The sequence below is a fragment of the Thamnophis elegans genome, chromosome Z (assembly GCF_009769535.1).
Source record: "Thamnophis elegans isolate rThaEle1 chromosome Z, rThaEle1.pri, whole genome shotgun sequence".
NCBI lineage: Eukaryota > Metazoa > Chordata > Lepidosauria > Squamata > Colubridae > Thamnophis > Thamnophis elegans.
In genome coordinates, this window is record NC_045558.1 from 41,760,346 (window position 1) to 41,776,927 (window position 16,582).

The window sequence follows — 16,582 nt, forward strand, 5'->3', positions numbered from 1 at the left end:
TTAGAACAATCAGTGGAACTTCAGAAGTTGTGGATGCTCCATCCCTGGAGATTTTTAGGAAGCTACTAGACAACAATTAGTCTGAAATGGACACACACGTTGCTCAATGTTGATATTGCAGGAAGGGATACAGTATATAGAATCTTTCTGAAATGGTTGTGTGTGTGGACATATTCACCATTCTAAAGATTATATCATCCTATAACACCATTGAGCAATAGGTCCTGGACAGCTCCTAAAGCTAATGCATGGTGTACAGTATAGTCACCTAAAATGCAAAGGTGCAAAAGTTCACTATTTGGTCAGGATACTGCAACATGCCATATATATGTATGTTTTTGAAGAGCACAGGGAGCTTCAATAAGTCTAGATTTAATGGACTGGATCTAAGGTCATAGGTAGACAACCAGAACATAGTACAACTGCCACTCAAGTGCCACATTCATTTTTTGTTATATTCCACATGCAATTCGAAAGTGTTGCTTTTTACTTTTAATGCACCATATGGCTTGATATTGAACTCTTTCTCATTCAACTTTTATCATTGTGATGAAAGTTTTAATTAAAAATTATTTTAAGAGGGGGCTTGAGTTATATAATGATCTTCTGTTTTTATAGCTGTTTGATTGATGGGTTTAAAATTTTTATGGTTCTATTATTACTGTTATGTAAAAATTAACCCATGAGAAAATCTTAATTATGATGGGTAAGAAAATTGGATACAAATTTAATGAAGAATAGAAATTAGTAGTAGTAGAAATTTATAATGCCTTGGATGTTGATTGAATAAAGAAGTGAGTAATCAATACGTAAGAAATGCATGAAGAGATTTTGCCATGTAGAAAAAATGAATTAAAATCAGAAAGTAAATAAATGAAGGAAGAATGAACTATCAAGCAGAAGGGAAAGACCTAGAAAGTCTTAGGCTGATGAAATTCTGAAAAAAAAACCAAAAGGTTTAAAGAACAAAAGGCAATATATGAAAGTGTATGGATATGTGGAATTGAGGATGAGAAATATATTACTGTGTTATCACAGGCTTTTAATTTCTTCACTTTAGTATAGGTAAGTCATGATTAGTGTGAGTTTAAATAAATCAATATTCAGTTTACTGTGAATTTTTCACTGGTACCAGGTTGTATTTAAAGTAAACCAAAATTCAGATTCAATATAAATTTAGTGGGTCGGCAAAAAAGCTTAGCGCATGTGAAGTTACTATAGGGGTTTTACATGCTGCTAAGTTTTGTGAGTGCAAAAGGAAAAAAATAAGATTTCATTAGAAGAAAGTAGCAGAAGTTTAACGGCCTTTTTACATTAGAACAGCAACAAAAAAAGGTGTTGAACATCTGTAGTATAATTTTTTGTTTTTATTTTACTTTATAACTACTTTGTGGCTTTGTGAACATAAATTTAAAATATACTCTTTTTATCCTTTACTATAATATTTAATATACATCCAAAAAGTTATATTACCCATTTCTCTCAAGCGGGAATAAATCATTGTATCACTGAATAATGCAAATTGAAATAATGCAACCATTTTGTGGCATTCATTAATCATACTAATTAAGACCCACCTGTATTTTTCTAACTTGTACATTTTGCATAATACATATTAAAAAATGGGTAGCTTGATTGATATGTAACTATGTACAATAGCTATCTCACCTTAAGTCTTAATTTGAGGTCATTTACATGCAAGTTAGAAAGTATGGTCCAAAGCATAGAAAAAGCTCCCCCACCTCAGCAGTGTGAGAATTTCCAACATGGTCCTACTTTCTGTTTTCTTAACATGTTTCAATCGATTTCAGCAATTGTCCTTTTATCTTTTGGCTGTGTTTTCTCAAATCAACAATCCAAATGCACAGTATCTTGTATTATGCCACCCACTTTAACATGTTTGTTAACACAGTCAAATGGGGATGCGAAGGCTCAGCAGTTAAAGACTTGAGTTTGTCAGCTGGCAGACAGCCAGGTTGGAGACCTACGATATACTTTTTAAACTTTTAAACTTAAATTTTAATTTGATTGCTTGGTATATAATTTAAACACAATTGGATTGAAGAATATCGACAGATGCTTATTTGTTTTGGAAATATGTTTTTTGTTTTGTTTGGTCATATTGGACTTGCATGTTTAGGGTCATCCCTCAATAAAAATGCAAGATATGATCATAAATCACAGGATATATGATTTTAAAATATTATTTAATTTTTATTTTATTTATATATTAAATTTGGAGACCACCCATCTTGCTCACAAAGCATATAAATATACTGTAAGTGTTACTTCAATAATCTTAATATACTTGCTGAAACAAAAGGCAAGATAATATGACTGATTTGGTTGTTCTGTGAACTGCATTGATGATTATTCAGTAGGTGGCAGTCTTCAATGGTCTGATAAAAATTATTTTTTTAAGTCTCTATGATTGCAGTTCTAATTCTACAGCATTTATTTGTCATAGTGGCTAGGTCATGTAGCATAGTTACTGGTTCTGTGAATTGCATAAAGACAACCAGTATGATCAATTTATGTTGCTGGCATAGTAAATTAATTCAGTAAATCATGATTAGCTCACTTGGAATTTTGTTATGCTTTCTAACCATTCTGCAAAACTTATAATTTTTTCTATTTTTTTTTAAGATGCTGTTGTGTTGTGACGATTAACTGAGTTGCTTCAAAAAGTGATTCAAGTTATGAAGAATAAATAGTGTTTCTAATCTGGTGCTTTAGCTATGGACTAAACATTTGAGGATTTCTATCTTGATTTATTTTATACATTTCTAGTCTGCTTTATCAAATAAGTTCAAGGTAACATAAACTGTTCTCTCATGTCAGCCCATTTTATTACTAATCCTTAGTCTAACCTTAGCTATACAACTTGCCATTATTCTTCCCAAAATAGATTGACATGGTTACACTGCTGAAATACACAGATTCCTCCATCCCATCTTTAATTTGCAAGCTTCACTCTACTGTAGTGTATTTGAATATCAGACTATTATCTCAACTGCTATATGAGAACTAAGTTTTGAAGTAGGAAAACATTTTTTTCGTGATTTTATTCAATCTCTTCTTAATTACTTTACTTCATTCTTTTATCTCCAAGAGGTAAGTAAAATCTCTGTTGGAAATTGTAAAGAGCTGCTGCAACCAACATACAAGGTATAAACTGAGCAGAATAGGACATTCTAATCTACTGATTTGGATCAGTATAAGTTAGCTTTATAGTTGTATACTGCAATAGATGGGATTATTTGGAAAAATATAAAAAATAGTTAATATGTGTTTGAAATATTGAGGTAGATAAAGATTTGATTCCATACTATGCATACACATAGATGGTTTCCTTGCTAATTCCTGAATCATTGCTTGCTTGCTTGCTTGCTTGCTTGCTTGCTTGCTTGCTTGCTTGCTTGCTTGCTTGCTTGCTTGCTTGCTTGCTTGCTTTCAAAATCTTACAATTAATATATTAAATGTGAAGCTGCCATGCTGGAAAACAAAATGTGTTCTTTAAAAATAAAAGGGAGGTAAGTTAAAACTAGGGCATTTGTAGCCCCCCCCCCTCTGTCTGTCTCTCTCTCTCTCTCTTTCTCTCTCTCTCTTTCTCCCCCTGCCTCCCTCTCAGCCCCTCTCTGTGTCTATGCTTTAAATGTAACAAAAGTAAGTTGAGAGAGGTTGTGGCTTAAAGAGGACATAAAGATAATACAGCAAAAGAAGCGATAATTCAAAGTCGAAGTTGAAGTTGTTTCATTAGTTTCCAGTGAAATGCTGTTTAGTCTGGCTCATCAGCATGGCATCCAATTTATGAATACAGTAGTCCCAACCCAATTTCAGTTAGAAAACAAGCATAAAATCTACATTTTAAATTCACCCATCAGGCACAAAAGTTTTCTAGCCCTACTTTAGAAGGATGTGATATAAAATATTCATACTATTAGTAACGTAAGGATACTTCAGTATCTTAACAGAACTTTTAGAATGGGAAATTGAGATACTTAAATACATTTTCATTCTTATATTCATTCAAATTATAAGGCTATAGAAACTGGTAGAATACCCATAGAAATAAGTCAAGCAATAGCTGAAAAGGTTCTAATCAAGCCATATAATAAATCTGGAAAATGGTATGCAGGTAATCCTCGACATAGGACCACAATTGAGCCCAAAATTTCTGTTGCTTAATGAAATATTTGTTAAATGAATTTTGCCCCATTTTACAATCTTTCTTGCCACAGTTGTTAAATGAACCACTGCAGTTCTTAAGTTAGTAACATAATTGTTAAGTGAATCTAGCTTCCGACTGTCAGAAGGTCATAAAAGGTGACCCAGGTACATTGCAACCATCTTAAATATGAATCAGTTGTTAAGTGTACAAACTTTGATCACATGAGTATGGATGCTGCAATGGTCATAAGTGTAAAAAAACGGTCATAAATCACTTTTTTCAGTGTTGTAACAGTTGAACAGTCACTAAATGAACTATGCAATTTGAGGACTACCTTCCAATGCCAAAAAAGAGACTTAAAATCTGTAACACATTGTTAGAAGAGAATACTTTGGTTCAAACCAAACTGGGTCTTCCAAACAGCACATTAAATCATAAATTACTTGAAGCAGAAACCAGTTAAGCAAATGAAAGTGGCTACAAAATTATAGTTTATCAAGGAGAGATTCAATCTAGAATTAAGGAGAAATCTGTCAGTGAAAACAATTCAGCAAAGGAATAGCTTGCCTCCAGAAGTTGTCCACATTGGATTGGGATGGGAAAAACTAATAAAATAAAGCTGAAAATGACTTCAATTTCTGTCTGCTACTTTTATTTTGCCAGAGGCATATGTAATTAAAAATAGGATCAGCCCAAATCTACTGCTTGATTCCTTTCCAACTCCAGAACAATTCTTTGCCAATTGTCAGGAAATTCCTCTTAATCCCATCATAGCTAAAACAATGGGAAAGCACTCACCTATCCAGCTAAAATCATCTAAGGAGCAGCCTTAACAAGGAATTTCTGTTAATATGGTGATATCTGACATTCTATTATCAAATGCCACCCCTAGTTATCTCAATGGTCCACCCTCTTTAACAATGGAATCCTCTGCACCATTGTCTATTGAAGAGGACGGCTTTTATTTTAAAATACAAAAAGACTTTGTATAACCTCTATCTTGCATCCTAATACTTATTCATGAATCAGATTATTCAGATTCTCTAATTCTCAACTCCAGAATGTGTAAGATCTCTGCCTTTCTATTGTTCATGGCCCTTCTTTTTTGTTAATGGAAGGCCATTAAAGATCAACAATCACTATACAAAGAAGTGGCAATTTCTCCTTCATCTTGTCCTTCTTACTTCAGCAAATTCCATTTCAGGATAATTAAGAAAGGTAAAGAACCCCCAAAGTCAGTATTCATTCATTATAAAGTGTCTTTGATTGTTTCAATCATGCCATTCTTATACAAATGGGAATTCCAGAGTATCTCCTTGTTCTAATGCAAAACCTACAGTATACATTACAGATCAGGAAACTGCAGTTTGGATAGAACATGATGAAATAGTCTGGCTCAAAGATATCAATAGAGTGTGATAAATATGTTCTCCCCTTATTTATTCAACCTATATGCTGAAATATATTAAAGGAATTGAGAAAAAGATTAACATTGTTTTAAAATTAGAAAAAGAAACATAACTATGCTGATTGATCTACTCATAGCTGAAAATGCAAAATTCCTGCAAGCTTTAGCAATAAAAGTCAAGGAGCACAATAAAAAAATGAGACTAAATTTAAAGCAGACCACACTAGAAACAAGTACAACAACCAATTAAAAATAGGAATTTTGAAGTAGTATATAATTAGGATCAGCCATCTATAACAAAGAAATCAAGAGTTATGAAATAATTCTGCAGACTACAATTTACGATAGTAGCCATGAAAACATGAGATTCAGAGGCCACAATACCTACAACATGATGAATATAACTCCAAAGATCAGATAAAGGTAACTGCCTTGAAGTAACTATATGCCCATTTTTGGCCTCATATATCCAACTAATCAACTTAAGAATTCTCATTGGAGGAACAAATGCCCAGGCTCAATCTATTATACTATGAGACTTTATATGAAGATCTAGTTGTTTGAAGAAAGCACTAATGTTGGGAAAGCTAGAAAGAAAGAGAAGAACAACAAGATAGACGGACTCAAATGTTGTGGGTGCACTGTTGGAAAGAACGTATGAAAGGAAGATCATTTTGGAAAAACTTGACTATATGGTTGCTATAAGCTGTCATTGACTCATTGACATAATCACTTTTCATTCTAACAATTCTTAGTTCTTTAGTGCTTTAATTCTATGTAATATATACAATAGGGATGCAGTGGCTAAGACGCTGAAAGGTTGGCGGTGGTTTGAATCTCTAGCGCTGCGTAATGGAGTGAGCTCCCATTACTTGTCCCAGTTTCTGCCAACCTAGCAGTTCGAAAACACATAAAAAATGGAAGTATAAAAATAGGGACTATCTTTGGTGGGAAGATAACAGCATTCTGTGTGCCTTTGGCATTTAGTCATGCTGGCCACATGACCACAGAGACGTCTTTGGACAGTGCTGGCTTTTCAGTTTTGAAACAGATGAGCACCACACCCTAGAGTCGGGAGCGACTAGCACATATGTGCAAGGGAAACCTTTAACTTTTAATATATACCATGATGGAGAACCTATGGCACGTGGAGGCCACTCTGCTGGCATGTGAGCTGTTGCTCCAGCTGAGTTTTGCTGTACATGCGTGTGCGCCTCCACCTTCCACCTGATTTTTGGGTCTCTGCAGTGCGTGCTGTTTAACCAAAATGCAGTTAAAACACTGCAAGCCATCGAGGATATAACTATATACATCCAACAGGAGCAGGAAGTATCTCACAGGAGCAGATAGTGGTAAATCCTAGATAGGCAGGAAGTGCATCACTGAACAATGGAGATGAACGCTAGAGAGGATTAAAGCTGCATATAAGGCCAACATAACACCTGTAATAGCATGCACATGCATGGGGATGGGGAGGAGCGCAGGGGGAAGGCAACCCCCCCATGCCCCATTTTGGTCCCAGGAAGCCTGGGACCAAAAATAAGGCAGGGAGGTCACATGCATAGCGGTGTGGGGTGCACATGGGTGTGTGTGTTTGTGCACACATTGTATTATGGGTGTGGGCACAAGCACTGTCGCACATGCACGCTTTCAGCACACGAGGATACAAAGGTTAGCCATCACTGATATATACTTAACTACTTATTAATTCATGATATATTAGAAAGTTATGATGTCTTATTACTTTGTTACTTGTATGACATTTTTGTTCTTTTAATTTTCTTTTGTACTTGCTTATATATTTTGTTTCAAATATCCAGTAAAAATGATCTTGTGTGTTTTTATCCCAATTCTTATTCAATTTAAATGATTTATTCAATAAAAATTTCAGAAAAATTCTTGTGTGAAAAATTTTGCTTTTGAAATTGTTTAGAGGCAAGTAATAATTATGAAAATGTTCTCTTTCATTGGACAATCGCTTGTTCAGGAGGTTGTATGTTTCCTAGTTTCTAATGTTTTCATTAAATCCCAAGGAAAGATGACATGAAACTTCCCTTGGCCTTTTTCAAACTGGAAAATGTACATAACAATATCAGGAGTAATTTCCTTCAGCAAAATAAATCCTAATAATAAAGCAAGAAAAGTGTGAAAGAAACGTTTGACAACTTTGAGAATACTGCAGAAAAACAGTAGCCACTTTTGCAAGATAAAAAAACCTTGAGAAATTACAAGGTGAATTTTAGCACAGGCACAATCATCAACAGGCTTGTTACATTAAAAGAGGACTTTGGAGAAAGCTAAGTCCCATCCTCCTCTGAAGTTCACCACTAGGACTGTTTCTTGAAAAGGGCAGCTTTTCCACTTCAAAAGGATTGTAATTGGGATAAGAGAAGGGCCTATCTTTGAAGGTTTCCAGTATAGGCTAGAGGTTGCACACATTTGTTATACAATATTTTTCAAAAATAAGGAAATATGTCTCTATTAGAGAAATTCTCATCGAACTAAATTTTAGCTGTTATTACTCCATTCATATTTGTTACAGATCACATTCAGAGATTTCACTGTTATAAATTAAAGTAATTCTAAACAAGTGATAAAGATGTGTCTTAATTTGCAGAATAGATAAAAATCGTTAGATAGATATTTACTGATCCAAATCATTCAGATTATGAGGAATGTACAGGAAGTTTAGGGTAACAATTGTAAAAGAATTGAAAGAATGCCATTAACCAGAACTGAACCAGAAGTGTGGAAGGTCATGGAAGTTCTTCTAATGTAAGTATCGAAATCTTTGTGCTCCATCAGTTGATTATATGCTTATTTTAAAATAATTTTACTGTGCTCTTTAGGTAAAAAAAACAGCTTACAACATTCAGAAATTGTTCCTTTGTTCCTATTTTGCTAAGTGCTGTGTACATATTACATCTTCCCTTATTACATTTTCACAATACAGCAATTCTGTTGTAAGGAATGGGACTTTTTTCTTGAAACCACAGCCTTGTTATTTTCCTCATTCTTTAGCACTCACCACTATGCAATTGCAACACTATCTGGATTGCAACTATATTGGTGCATGGAGTTGTTCCTGAAAATAGCTTGATCCTAAGTAGCTTGATCCTAAGTAGCAATAATGACTGCAGTCTACCCTTTTCTATTATACAGAGTGGATAACTGCAGCACAGAATTACAGTTGTTTTAACTATCCTGCCCTCCCCTGTTATATCTTTGCCATTGTCAAATTCTTTCACAGATAAAACTTTGGCCTAATACTAATTACCACATGATTGATCCTACAAGTGTTAGGATAGTTAATTGATGTCTAATCATGAAAGGACAATGTATAGTACTGTATCATTTAATTTGATTTAATGCTTCTTTTAAAAAGAAAGAGAGAAGGGATTTTAAACTTTAATACTTTTTTAAAACAAATTATTTTTAAAAAAATATTAAATCCACAGATCCAACTGGACATGTTTTATTCTTAATCTATAAACAATTTATTTTGTCAAAAAGAAGGGAGAAATATAATAGCAGGATTTCTTAGTTTGGGTAGAAAGGATAAGCCGTTATAGGCTGCCATTTTTTAATTCTGTAGACTAGAATGATTAAAAGGGTTATTTTCACTATCTATACTTTTCCCAGCAAAGGGACTGCTGCGCATATACATATATACAAAGCCGGTGGGTCCCAAGCAGTTTACAAAGCAATTGAATGAGCCTGGAGAAAAAACTGGATGCTTTAAGGATTTTAAAAAGAAGTGGTCTTATCTGTTCCAAAGTGCTTCTATCAGATGATTTCCACATTTTTAATATGTGTGTATGGTGCTTTAAAGTAAAGAGTTATGTTTACATTCATATACACTTTGAAACATTTTTTGAAGATTTAAAAAAATCATGCAGAATTTTGGATTCAAATCTCCAAAACATAAAGACATAATATATAATATGCATGTAAAAATTGCATTTAATTTCAATATTGCCAATACATGTGATCTGACTAAATTATAGCTATATATTGTGCATGCATGTGTGTGTATGTGTAAAAAGTATAAATAAATAAATGATATTCCATAAAGATATATAATGAGGTGTTAATGTTATTGTTAATTTTTCATATTTTATTGTTTTATATTGCCATTTCTATCTTGTGAGCTTTCTAGCATTACCCAATGTATAGCATATAAATTTAATAAATAATACATCAGTAGAAGCATCAGAATCTTTGTACAAAGATTGATGGCACAATGGAAGACACAATTGCTGGTCAACAGTGATAAATTAAAAGAGATTAATATCAAGGCAAGAATCTTTCAGAGTGACTCACTATCACCATTATTGTTTGTCATTGTACTGATTCCTCTGTCATCAAACATTTGCCAGATTATCTCTTGTCCTTTACATGAATGATCTGAAGCTATATGGAAAAACATCTGAAATAGAAGTGCTGCTCAACACACTCTGTTTACACAGCGAAGATATTGCAGTGGAATTTGAGCTGGAGAAATGTGCTACTCTGACCATCAACAGAAGAAAAATAGTTACCATTGGCAGAATCAAGGTAGCACTGGAAGGGATTGGAAGTCTTTTAATCCAACCTTCTGCCCAAGGCAGGAGATCCTTATATCAACTATCCTGGACAAATGGTTGTCAATTTTTTTTCTTGAGAACCTCCAGTGACGGAGCAACCACAACTCTGGAATTCAATTTGTTCCATTGATTAATCATCTTACTACCAGGAAATTCCTCCATATCTCCTGGTTGAATCTCTCTGACGAACTTCCACCCATTGCTTCTTGTTTTGCCCTCAGGAGCTGTGGAAAATAAATCAATGCCATCTCCCCTGTGACAGCCCTTCAAGTATTGGAAGATTGCTATCATGTCCCCCTGAGTCTTCTCTTCATTAGACCAAAGGATCAGTGCTTTGGCGAATCAAGAGCACTGGCCCGGCCCAGCTATGGCTGACACTGCTGCTCTTGCTGCCTCCATGGCCTGCTTGCTGCTCTTGCAGTGCCTTGCGCAGGACACTTAAATTTAGTGCGCTTCACAATGCCTCCTCCTCCTCCTGGAGCCCATTATGATGTGGAGTATTGTCTGCAACCGGGCTGAGCCAGTGTCTTAGGGTGGAGAGAAAGTTGTGTATCTCCCGAGTGACTAGAGTGCATGCAGCACCAACAAGAGTCAGAAGAAGAGGCAAGTACAGGGGCACTTCTCTCCTGCTCTGGAATATGGAGCAAATCTCCACCCACCACCATTGCCCTTACCTTCTCATGCAAGGAGTGACTGAAAGGGGAGAGGAGGGTGAGGGGCAGGAGTAGCCAGTGGTGGGGTCAGCTGACAGGAAGGCACAGCAGAGGGATGAAAGAGTTTCATTTATCTGGGAACCTGAAATGATTCTTGATTTTAATCATAGTAAAAAGCACCCAAACAAGAAGAAAGAACATCAGCAAAAAAAAAAAAAAGTCCAACCCTCACCTGTTTTTAGAAATGGTTCAAGGGGGGGGACACCTACACACACACACACACACACACGAGAGAGAGAGAGAGAGAGAGAGAGAGGGGGGGGGGAGGGAGGGAAAGATGAGAGAGGAAGAGAAAGAGATGAGAGGGAGAGAGAAATGAGGGAGATAAAGAGAGACTGAGAAAGAGATGACACACACACACACTTGTTTCCCAGAGAAAATATAGGGAGCCACAAAAGGTTCATGGTAGGTGTGGCTGGTGTGTGTGTGTGAGGTGGCTGGGTGGGAGTGAGTGATGTCGTTGCCCATGCCTGCCCAGATTTTGTGGATCAAATGGCTTTGAGTGTTTAAGATTGCAGACCCCTGGACTAAATATACCTAGTTATTGTAGCTGTTCATTGTATGATTTAGCCTCCACACCCCTTATCATCTTTGTTACTCTTGTTTGTACTCTTACTATGGTCTCGGTGTCTTTTTAAAATCATGGTGACCAGAACTGGATAGAATGTTCCAAATGGGACCTCACTAGTGCAGTACAAAGAGGTATCGCTTCCCATGATCTTGATACTATCTCTCTGTTGATGAAGCCTAGAACTACTTTGGCTTTTTTGGCAGCTTAGCGCTCTGCTTACTCATAATTAAGCAGTGATCCACTGGGACACATAGATCTCTCTCACAGTTACTATTGTTGGGCCAGGTACCTTTTATTTTATATTTATGCATTTGTTTTTCCTTACTAAGTGCAAGACCTTACTTTTCTCACCACTGAATTGTATTTTGTTGGGTAGTCTCAAGTCTCCTCAACTCTGTCAAGATCCATCTAAATCTTGAGTCTGTCTTCCAACATTTTGGCAATTACTCCCATCATAGCATTGTCTGCAAATCTGATGTGCTCCCTTTCTATCCCTTCATCTAGATCATTTATGAAGATGTTGAAGAGCATCAAGCCCAAGACAAAATTTTGAAATACTTCACCGCATGCTTCCCTCCATGTAGCTGTAGCTCTATTGAGAACTATATGTTGAGTGTGGTTGGTTAGCCAACTGCAAATCCATGTCGATTCCATATTGTTCTATCTTATTAAGATGTAGGCTGTGGTCTACTTTATCAAATGCCTAACTAAAATCCATATATATAGTGTATCCGTTTCCGCTATAATTTTCACCAGCGAGGCTAAAACCAATTTCATTGTATTTATTTTGTACAATGACAATAAAGACTATACTATACTATATCTATAGTATTTCCCTGATCCAATAATTTAGTCACTTTATCAAACAAGGCAATAAGGTTTATCTGGCATGATCTGTTTTTTAACAAAGCCATGCTGGCTTCCAGTAATTGCCTTGTTCATTTCTGGATGTTCACAACTCCAATGTTTTATGATCTTTTCCATGATTTTCCAAGGTATTAATATCAAACTGATTGGTCCACACTTTTGCCCTTTTTGAGCATTGGAACCACATCAGCCCTTTTTTCCAGTTCCTCGGCAGCTTCCTGTTGCTCCAGCATCTGAAAGCTTTCATTCGGTGGTTCCAAGATTACATCTGCCAGCTTCTTCAGTATTCTGGGATGCCCTATGAAATAACATCAAAAGCAGATCAAGCCCATGGCATTGTCAGCAGGTGCTGGTGTGATGGCACTGTCAGGGGCAGTGGGGTGATGGGAGTTGGGGCAGCAGCATCCCTCTACAACAGTCCCAGTTTCTCGTAATTTCCCCCATTGGGAAAATTAATTGCACACCTATGTTCAGGAGTCTGAATGAAGACAATCACTACAAATTTGGTGACTCTTTAAATTGACAACATCAAACCCATTGAAGTCAAGAAGAAAGTTAGAAGTGAATTCAAGACGAGAGTGAACTGAAGATTCAATGGAGAAAATATCAAGGAAATTAATACCAAAGCAATTCCAGTCATTATACACTTAGCGGGAATAATGGACTGAACTCAATCATAATTAAAAGCCCCTGGATAAGAAGAGCAGAAAAAAATGTTGAATTTTGCCCTTTATCTATCTAATGCTGTTGACAGATTCTACTTGCCAATAATAGGTGAGTATGCAATGTTCCAAGTACTAGACAACTGAAGACGAAGAAAAGATGCAGCGAGACTAGTACACCATGTACTCACTGTTCTGGTGAAACCAAACTGGCCTACAAAAACAAAACCCACCACCAAATGAAGAGCAGGAAAGAGACATGGCAAGGCAAAGTATTATATGGCCAGCATATATAAAAAAGCAGGCAGATAACAAGACTTGGTAATGCCTAATTGGAAAACTGAAAAAAGGAGGCTAATTCTGACTGCACAAGACCAAGCCTTAGGAGCAAGTGTATATGAAGCCAAAACCGAGAAAACCACAATAAACAGCAAATACTTTTTCAAGAAGCTGAACAACAAGAAATAATATTTGCCTACAAGCAAGAAATAAGGGGAGCACAAAATAAACTAAAACAAATGAAGAAGCTAAAGTACTTTGAGATTTTAGAAGTCAAACAGAAGCATCTGCCACATAACATCTCAGACTTAACAATTTTTAAAGAAAAAATGGATAGTAGACATGGCAATACCTGGAGACATTAGAAGAAAAAGAAGGTAACAAAATACAAAGATCTGAAAATAGAACAATAGTGGCAAAAGAAAGTAAAGAAAGTACCAATAGTAGTAGGTGTCTTGGGTTCAATCAGTGATGTGAAATGAATATTGTGACCAAATATGTGGAGCATCTATTGAATAAATAAAAGACATAAAATGTTGACTTAATTTTGTTTAATATTATTTCATTTTAAAACAAGATAACCTTAAGGTTGCTAAAAACCATCCCAGAAGGAACATGAGATACTAGAGAGCAATTTAACAGTTAGCTTTTTTTGTGTGTGGCTGATATGTTAATGATTTATTAATGAGCAAAAGCACAATAATAAGCATACTCTCTAAATTCAAGCACTGCCCATTAGTGGTATAGCTGGTACAAGAAGAAAGGAATGAAAAGGATGTGATCACTTGCCAATAATTTGATTCCAATCACTTGTTCAGAACAGAAGAAACTTTATACATAAATGGATGAACTGTTGAGAAGGATTTTTTAAATCACTACAGATGGAATATTTTCAACAAGAACAAAGGTTTCCCTCCTCCCAAAACCTAGCCCTAAACCAGAAATGAATCAGGACAGACTATTCCTAGGCTATTGCAAGTTGAGCTATTTCTGGATAAGCAAAATTAGGCAGTCTCTATGGGACCTCATTAGAAACAAAGTTGTTCCCTCTTTGTTTATCAACATATAAAGATGCTGAAAACAAGAGGCCTAACCTGCAAGTACTGCTTTACTTCCTCTTTTACCATTGGCAGTCTGAAGAAAAGTATTAGTAGGGAATATATGTACTCATAGCTCATGGTTGAATTGTTGGATTCTGTATTCTCTGACCTTGCTTTTCTGCAGATGCTTCTAATGAGGCTACATAAGGTCATTAGTGCATGAAAAAGTGTAGTTTGTATTTAGTAGCTTGCTTTTCAATCTTGGATGAGGTGTTTTTTGTTTTTTTTTGTTTATAGTTCTTGAAGATGGTAGTTCCTGTGAAGGATATTCTCTGAGTTGTTTAAGTGCTTAGGTTATATATTTAAATATAAGGAATTAAAGAAATAGGATCTTTTATAAGCACTGGAACAGACAGGTAGATATATTGTCTGGAACAGACATATTTTCTGTTTAATATTTTTAGTTTTGTCCTACGGTCAGCAGATCTAACATGACACAGCCTTTGTGCTGGAAAATATTGTAGTCAATGTATTTATGGGAAGTCTTATAACAAAGTTCCAGTTGAATTGAAATAAATTATCATAATTAACAGTATATGAGTGATTGTGCATTATGAAACATTGTAATTGTAAAATTATCTAATCTAAATAATTGTTTATAATCTAAAGAGCTGTTGCCATTGTCTCAGTACTATAGAAAAAGAAACACAAGATAACCAAGACAATAATTTTATTGGACCCAAATACGTGAGAACTCAGACTGGATTCAGAAAATGTTTAGCAGTTCATCATATCTTCTCAAAATGTTAAGCCTGCAGATATTTCGGTCAAACTAGATACTTAGCCTTGAAGAACTTGATGATGTTACAGATAAGCCATACCAGCAAAGTTTCAAGTTACTAAAAATATTCCATGATTTAGAAAGTAAATAATGCTTTAACTAGGTTCAGACTAGCTTCATGCTTTATTTCTTAATCCATTTATCACAGGGAAAAGATCCAGTGATCATTAATTTGGGATACAATTTATGCATGTATACTTTTATGTAAGTGCCATTCAATATGTAAGATTTCTGTATGAAGTTTAAAAGGCATAGAGTGGGCCAGTGACGTGCGGTGACGGTTACCGTTGGTGAGGCAAGACCGCAGCAGCGGCGAGAAGCAACGTCCCCGGCACTGTGTCCAACAGGCGTCTCGCATTTATGGCGGACATAAACGCGAGACACCTGTCAGACACAGTGGCGGGGGTGTTGCTTCTCGCCGCCGTCGCGCTCCACCGCCTTGCGCCCCGCCTCCTCCAATGAACAATCCTGCTGCAGCCAGCCCACCCACCCCTTGCCCGACCTGCTCCCTGGGTGTCCGGCTCCATCTGAGATGCTTCTCGCCACCATCGCGCTCCACCGCCTTGCCCCCCTGCCTCCTCCGACAAACAACCCTGATGCCCCGGCCTGCAGCCAGCCCAGCACCGAGCCTGGACTCACCGCTCTTCTCCTCCTCCTCCTCGTCCCCGCTCGGTGCTGGGCTGGCTGTAGGCCGGGGCATCAGGATTGTTTGTCGGAGGAGGCGGGGGCAAGGCGGTGGAGTGCGACGGTGGCGAGAAGCATGCCTTTAAGTGCCAGCTTGCCTTCCGGGTGTCCTGGTTCCATCTGAGATGCTTCTCGCCACCGTCGCGTTCCACCGCCTTGCCCCCCCGCCTCCTCCGACAAACAATCCTGATGCCCCGGCCTGCAGCCAGCCCAGCACCGAGCCTGGACTCACCGCTCTCCTCCTCCTCCTCGTCCCCGCTCGGTGCTGGGCTTTAAAGGGGTCTCCCCTCCCCAGCCAGCCAGCCCACCCAGCCAATTCCTCCCACCACCACCACTGTGTCCAACAGGCCAGGTGTCTCGCATTTATGGCGGACATAAATGCGAGACGCCTGGCCTGTTGAAACACAGCGGCGAGAACGTCCCTGCCGCTTCCATGCTCCTCCGCCTCGCCCCCCTGCCTCCTCCGACCCCACCGCTGTGAAGAAAGAAAAAAAAACACACACACACAAACCTCACAATAAAAAATTATTTTTTTAATTAAATTACAAATTACAAATTAAATTACAATAAATTTGAAAGCCCCCCTCCCTCCGTCCGATCCACCTTTTCCAACTGTGGAAACTCTCTCAACTCTCCTCTTGTCCGCCCAACGTAAGCGTGATCAATGTAAGCTCCTAAGGCATGATTCGCTGCTCCCCGATCAGGAGGCGGGAGAATCAGTGCCTCTTTTGCATATGAAAGTTTTCGCTTGTTAACTCCT